The 7,768-nt window shown below is 40.0% G+C and overlaps 1 long non-coding RNA gene across 6 annotated transcripts; it reads left to right on the top strand.

Annotated features, from left to right (window-relative positions):
• Window positions 1-3,444: 3,444 nt before the first annotated feature.
• LOC133719699 (uncharacterized) lies at window positions 3,445-7,544 on the top strand. 6 transcript variants are annotated; one of them, XR_009851396.1, is made up of 7 exons: window positions 3,445-3,848; window positions 3,976-4,102; window positions 4,215-4,329; window positions 4,433-4,585; window positions 5,219-5,358; window positions 6,019-6,751; window positions 7,188-7,544. It is a non-coding gene; the product is annotated as an uncharacterized LOC133719699 (long non-coding RNA). The 6 variants fall into 6 exon arrangements; XR_009851394.1 differs by having other exon boundaries at window positions 3,447-3,848; window positions 5,785-6,751; XR_009851395.1 differs by having other exon boundaries at window positions 3,450-3,848; window positions 5,219-6,149; window positions 6,631-6,751.
• The last annotated feature ends 224 nt before the right edge of the window (window positions 7,545-7,768 follow it).

Below are 7,768 nucleotides of genomic sequence, written 5' to 3'. Positions count from 1 at the left end.
CCATTTACTCCCACCAAGCCCGGCAGCCACTCACTCCTTCCAAAATAGCAACCCATTTACTTCCTCAGTTCCTCTAACCAATACACATATGCCTACTGAATGTGTCGAAACCTCCGTCCTCACAAAACCTATTGATGCAGAGAGGATGGCGGCTCAATTTGAACAACAGTTAGACCGTGCTAAAGGAGGAAAACGAAAAGTGACTAGTAGACAGGAAATGGCAGTTCGGTGTCTGATTGGGACGCACCTTACCTTTCCGGAAAGGGAATCGCGCCAGGAAATGGCAGTTCGGTGTCTGATTGGGACGCACATTTCTGGCCACAGTTGAAGAAGGATGCAGGAACTATTGTGCGAAAGTGCTACACCTGCCAGGTATCTAAGGGTCAGTCCCAAAATACAGGTCTTTATCTACCTTTACCTGTTCCTGATGACATTTGGCAGGACCTGCTCAATTTCAGAGGTGGAGGAGACGGTCCCAAAATCAGTCCAAAACCTGCTTCAAATGCACCAGATGTTCTTCTTTGGTCCTGCTATAGATCAGTATATCATCAAAATACACTACTACAAAGGAACCTGTAAAAGGGCGAAGAACCTGGTTCATAAGCCTCATAAAAGTGCTGGGTGCATTAGACAACCCGAATGGCATAACCATCCACTCGTACAAGCCATCCTTGCTCTTAAAAGCTGTCTTCCATTCATCCCCTGGCTTGATTCGAATCTGGTGATATCCACTTCGAAGGTCTATCTTGGTAAACACTTTGGAACCTTCTAGCTCATCAAGCATGTCTTCCAAACGAGGAATAGGAAACCTGTACTTCACAGTTATCTTGTTAATGGCCCTGCTATCAACACACATCCGCCATTGATTGCCCTTCTTAGGAACAAGGAGGACTGGAACTGCACAAGGACTCATACTCTCTCGAATGAACCCTTTTTTCAACAAGTCTTCAATCTGCTCTCTCAAAATCTCATTCTCCTTGGGACTCATTCGGTAATGTGGCAGATTGGGCAAGCTAGCTCCAGGCACCAAATCAATCTGATGTTGAATGTCTCTCATAGGTGGCAGCTCGTTGGGTAACTCATCCGAGATCAACTCTTCAAAATCTCCCAACATGTCCTGTACTTCTTTGGGAATCACCACTTCTTCCTTTTCTGCAGACAACAACCCCTTTATCACCACTGGACAGAAAACCTCAGATTCTTTAAAGGCCCTCTCCATCTCAAGTTCACTGCTAGATAAGGTCAGGAAACTCTCCCCTTTCTTCACATCAGATTTCTCAAATTGACACACAGGAGCCATAGCAATTTTATGGTTATTCCACATAAACAACATCACATTGTCCCTGCCTTTATAAGTAATATCCACATCATATTGCCAAGGTCGGCCAAACAAAATATGACAAGCATCCATATCAATAATGTCGCACAAAACTTCATCTTTATAATGCTTACCAATGGATACCGGCACTTTGCAGGATTCAACAACTCGAACTTGTGGACCTTTCTTCACCCACCCGAGGGAATAAGGTGCCTCATGAGGCTGCGCCGGTAACTGCAAATACTCCACCAGTTTCTTGGCTACAAAATTTTCGCAGCTCCCATTATCCACAATTAAATTACACACTTTGTTATTAATGGAACAAAGTGACCTGAAAATATTGCGCCGCTGCCCCTCTTCTTTAGGACATAGTAGAACCCGCTGCAACACAATGTTAACCTTCTCAGGGGATTCCTCCTCCGCAAACTCAGCTCCATCATAATCGCCATCCCTCCTAACTTCTTCTTCATCCTCATCATAATCATCTATAAGGGCAGTTTGTCTCCTCTCAGGACACACATTAGATCTATGCCCAGGCTTGTTGCATCGATAACAGACATCTCCTGTAGGTCTAGCATAAGGATTATTGATCCTCTGATTCGGGGCTCTATTTTGAACACCACTAGAATTGTTAGAACTGCCCGCGCCTTTAAAAGGAGGATTAGAAGCTTTAAAGGCGTTTTCTGCTTTCTGCAGCGTAGTTGTACCCTTGGCAGTTGAAGCATTAACCAAATCTGCACTCCTTTGGTAGTTATACCTCTGGAAAGAAGAAGCTCGTGAAGGTTTCTCCAACAACTCTGCTTTCAATGCTAGGTTTGTCACTTCGGCCATAGTATGAACAGTTTGCAACCCAATTCTCTCCTGAATGGAAGGCTTCAACCCACTGATATAGCGAGCCACCTTCTGGCCTTCAGTTTCTCCCAATTCATTACGCTCTGAATAGCGTAAGAATTCAGCCGTATAATCAGCCACCGTCCTAGTTCCTTGGACACATTCAATATACAGCCTATATAGAATCTGCTCATAATCATCTGGCAAGAACCTCTCCATCATCAACTGCTTCATTCTTCGCCATGTTCTAACACCCTGCTTCCTCTGTTTCTTTCGAGTGTTCTGCAACTTATCCCACCATACTGCAGCAGTACTCTTCAATCTCCAGGCAACATGCTTAACTTGCTTGTGTTCAGGCACTTCCATAATCTCAAAGAATCTGTCCACCTGAAGCTGCCAATCCAAATAATCTTCTACACCCAAATTGCCCGAAAAGAAAGGAATTTCGGCCTTGACTTTGTAATCCTGGTCAGCTTGTCCATGTTGCTCTTGTTGTAAAATTTCTTCTTCAGGCTCTATTCTGATGTATTGTCAACAACTTCACCACGTGGAGCCCTAACTCGCTGGCCTCCTTCCCTGCCTCTATTCTGACCGTTGTTGTTGTGGTTGTTTCTCTCTCCCAACAACCCACGAATTTCTCCAATCTGTTGGTCCATCCGATTGTTCATGGTGTTGATGGCAGCGGTAAACGCTGCTGTGAGAGCTTCGATATCTGATTTTGTAACTTCACCCATTGCTACCAAGGTAAATAGGAGAGACAGGGAAGACCTGCTCTGATACCACCTGACGCAGTCGGATTGATAACTAGGTTTACCAGCAATAAACCTAAGCAAAAGATTCTGGAGTCCACCAGAGATAAAAGAGAAAATCTCTATTATATTGATTAAAAGTTGAAAGATGCGTTCTGCAGCCGCTTGCGGCTGCATAAATAAGAGAAAAGTATCCTAGGGCGACTAACAACGAAACCCTAAGGCCCATGGATAAAAACGAAAACAATCCAGCGGCTCAATTTAGTGTATTCGGAGGTGGAGGAGACTGATGCAGAGAGGATGGCGGCTCAATTTGAACAACAGTTAGACCGTGCTAAAGGAGGAAAACGAAAAGTGACTAGTAGACAGGAAATGGCAGTTCGGTGTCTGATTGGGACGCACCTTACCTTTCCGGAAAGGTAAGGTGCGTCCCAATCAGACACCGAACTGCCATTTCCTGTCTACTAGTCACTTTTCGTTTTCCTCCTTTAGCACGGTCTAACTGTTGTTCAAATTGAGCCGCCATCCTCTCTGCATCACCTATTGCCTCTCTCTCTTCTCACAAAACGTGAAACCCTCTCTTCTCTATCACTGATTTACTCTCTCCTCTGTCCTCTGTCCTCCGTCCTAGTCTTCTGGCAAACTCCTCTGTGAAATTGAAATGGGTTTGTTTGTAATTGCGAGTTTCTCTTAGATTTAGGGTTCTTAGGTTCCATTCTCTTAGATTGTTCATCTTCCTCTTCAGCGACATGGGAGATAGAGTGCCCCAGATCCACTTTCTCTATCTCCTCCTTACCTTCAAACTAGGGTCAATTGAAGAGATGTTGAAGACGAAGGTGTCCGAGATGGCGGAGGCGAACGTGTTGTGCTACGCCGCCAACATGCTCGCCAGCAAGCACTGAAGGGTTTCACTTTCCGCTTCCCAGATGCCCAAGTGTGATATCTGCCAGGTACGAGCTCGTTTCAGTAGCGAATAGGGTTTCCAAATCCCAATAGTGAAATCAAAATCAGAAATTGGGTTTTTTTTTTTTTCTTTTTGCCCTTTACCCCTTAATGGGTAATGCTTTTCTTCTTCAGGGTGGTGATTGCGCTGAGAGCTTCAAGGAGTTCAGTGCCAATAACAAATAACATTAGGGACAACTTCAGAGTTATGCTTGAGATGAGTGTGGTTCTTATGTTTGGTGGGCAAATGAATATTGTCAAGGTTAGATCTCTCGGTAGCGATTATTACAAATTTCACTGTTATGTTACGTTATTTATTGTCTTTGAATGATTTTGAATAATGTGACGAAAGTGTGCGGTTGGTTGATTTTTAGGTGGGAAGAATGGCAAGCTGGGTTAGACGGGCATGGCAGTCCTCTGAAGATCAGCTCTCGTCTGTCACCAGTTTGGATGCTGTGGTCTTCGATCATTGCACATTTTCATCTTTAGGTTGGTGATGGAGGGACTAGCAGTGTTAAAAGGGTATATTGGATATTTGAATTTGAGTTTCATTTTGAATTGGGTTTATTTTTTTTATTTTGAGTGTGTGCAGTTTGACGGTGTTTGGGTTCACTGGGATTATTGGGGCTTTTGTTCTTCTGCCAATAAATTTTCTGGGGACCCAGCTGGAGGTGGATTTTTCGGATTTGCCTAACAAGTCTTTGGACTCGTTTAGTATTTCAAATATGGATGATGGCTCAAACTGGTATGTATTTGGTTCTTATGACATGGTGCTTGAAAATTGTGGGAAATACTGAGACAAAATTGCAATGTTGAAAACTAGATGTTGTAGTCTTTGATAGTTGCATTAGCTAGACTAGGTTGGGGGTCATTTGTAAGCTGACTGTTCAATGAAAGGCCAAAGAAAATCTCTGCAGCATTTTCCTTGCTAAACTTTGGTAGAGGTAGTCTTGGTGAACTTTGTCTTGTCGGCTTATGCTTCTTCCTTTCTTGATTGAACTTGTTTATAACCTAGCATTATATTTTTCTTCAATTGCTTGAGGCATCGTACTCCAAGAGTCCAGAACCTTTTGACAACAAGCCACCACCACATGGAACAAAGAAAAGCTTTTATATTTAATTAAAAGCTTATATCATTCATCAATTGCTTCTAGTTTCACCCTTTGCAGAACAGCAACACGTTGATTGAACAAAACTCATGCCTTTATTATTAGTTTTACCCATTTGTCTTATTCACCTTGATTAGATTTTCATGTTTAGACTAGAACGCCACCGCCAAAACTTTGCAATGTGGCACCTCTTTAGAAGTTACATGTTTTGGATTTTTTTTTTGTTGGATTCTGTGCAATTATAGTGACAGAGCCTTTATGTGATGCAGGTACTTTCAAAATCAACTTCTCCTTATTATCTACAGATTGCAAAGAAACTTAATGGTGAGCAAAAATGCTAGCTTTGGTTTCGACTTGGCTACAGACATGACGGTTGATGCTTTTGCAGCATCATACTTCAACACATTTGGTAAAGCGCTGTAATACTCTTAATCAATCTTATTCTTTATTAGTGTTCTTTTAATGCTTATAATAGTGTAAACCTATTGATGCTTACTACTTTTTTGGATAAGTCAGTGCTTCACAATAACACAATATTCTATGTTATTTCTATTATGTTTTGTTTGATAATACAACTAGTTTAGATTTTCACTCACTAAGATATAGTAATTGTGTAATAAACCAAAACTTTATCAGATAACAGCAAATCTTTTCTCTATGTTATACTTAATTGGACTTAATTGTTGAAGCAGGCTCATACTAGGCCTATTTGATTAAAATGGTCATAATCGAATTGAACTTATTTGTATTTGGAACTTTTGTCTTTTATTCTCTCTCTAGTTTTTTATGTAACTTTCATGTGTTAAGTGGCTAACAATGGTATCTTGTGATGTAGTTGAGCAACACAATGGATCCAAAGGATCTTGTTAAACTCATTGTTAACTTTCATGTTAAGTGGCTAACAATGGTATCTTCTAATTCATCTAATGTTGTTTTCTTGATAGAAAGGTTGCTAAATGATAGATTAAATTTGTATATCAATTCCTTCATTTTCCATGTCCCTTTTCCTATGCATGTTATCTTTCCAATATATTTTCTAACTTGGTGTTTATGAGTATCCCTGCTTCAGCTGGGACTTGCAATGCTATTCTGGTTATAAACCATCTGAGTTGCAAGATTGTGTCCTTGCCCTTCATGACTTGCGGCTGAATAAATAAGGAAGCAATTTGCGAGCAGTTACACACACACACACAAGCAAAGGTAATATAGTTTTATGTTCAGGTAATTTGCATCTTGAAACTATCCGATGCAAATTTGTTGATATTATGAGTTCAACTTCCAAAAGGGCTTATATATTGTAAATGGCTGGAAATTACAGTACCTATGTAAGTTGTCTGTGCATTTCTAGAAATACACTACGGGTCCATATTGAAATTAACTTGAGAGTTTTAGGAAATTTCATGCTGCTTTTCACTAATATTTATCTGCTCTTGATCATTTGGCATTTTTTGGACAGTTTATAAGTGCGTAGCAACATTACCTTCACACACTGAGATTCCTGTACTTCAGTTTAAGCATCATATTGATTTCTCAGCAATCAAAATTGCTTCTTTGTTTAATAAAGAAATTCTTTGTTTCTGAGTTTGAAAAAGTCATCCAGTGAATGTAATTATAATTTGGTTTCTTTTGTTGTCTTTATAGCTGTTAGTGGCTTGTAAAGCTCATGTTGTGGAGACTCTAGTTTTGATTGGTTGTTAGGTTCCTCATCAGCAAGGTCATCAAATCCCTTATTTTGGACATTGTTGGCGAACTAAGGAAGCGTAGAGACAAAGAAAGCATAGAGATGAAGAAGGGATTGAAAGGTTTGTTTTTTGACTCAATTGGCTTATCATCATTTGCAGCTGTTCAGCTCTACTCTTCAATTTATTCTCATTAGGGCTTGATTTTTTAAAAAAAAAAATTCACTTATCCTTTTTTAACTAGACTGTTGCTTTTTGCCATCATTATATTGAGAGAGTAAAAACGTACTGCATGATAGATTCACTTATCTTTTCTTAACTAGACTATTGTTCTTTCTTTGAAGGATTGTCTCTGCGCTTAAATGACAGCATCTTAAATACTAATGAGCTATTCAAATGGCATATATGACAGCAGCCAAAATGATTATGCATCACCACTTCTCTCTTTTCATTCTGCATAAGTTATTGCTGCATATATTGTCATGTAACCTTTCCTTCAATTTTCTGGTCTTTTTTCCTGGTCATTTATGTTGCTTATGTCTTTGTTAACATTTTTCAGGTTTTCAACAGTCTTCAATTATGACAGTGAGGACTGGGAAGGAAGACATTAGAACCATAACCAAGGATGTCCACCCTGCGGCAATGATCCAAAGCTCGAGAAGCAACGTAAATGAGTTTTGGAGTGGGATCTTAGAGCTCGAGAAGCAAGTACCATGGATTACCTCCTTTCAGCATATGAGCTACCAAGTTTGATACATGGGTCTAGCTAGCAGCTAGGAATAATGCTTTTGATTCATGTGTAGGTAGCAGCTAGGAATGCTTTCTTGTTTGGTGTATTATCTAATAACTTGAATGTTTGGAAGTTTGAAAAATGCCACTTATATGATATGGATTAGTGTGGTTTTATGTGGTAATATGGAGCATTATTTTTGAAAAGATATTCCAGGTATGAAATACATAATGAACAAACAACAGCTCAAAACAATGTTGTGAGAACCAAGCTCAGACAACAAACCTAATGTTGCTCACACAATGGTTGATAAAAGAATTTGTTGTGTGAACTAACAACCAACAACAGAAAATAACAAAATTCTGTTGTGTGAGATGAATCTCAGACAATAGCTAAATTTCATTTTCTGT

This window comes from Rosa rugosa, chromosome 7 (genome assembly GCF_958449725.1).
Source record: "Rosa rugosa chromosome 7, drRosRugo1.1, whole genome shotgun sequence".
NCBI lineage: Eukaryota > Viridiplantae > Streptophyta > Magnoliopsida > Rosales > Rosaceae > Rosa > Rosa rugosa.
Note: the sequence above shows the minus strand (reverse complement) of the source record. Positions and strands in the feature narration are given on the sequence as shown.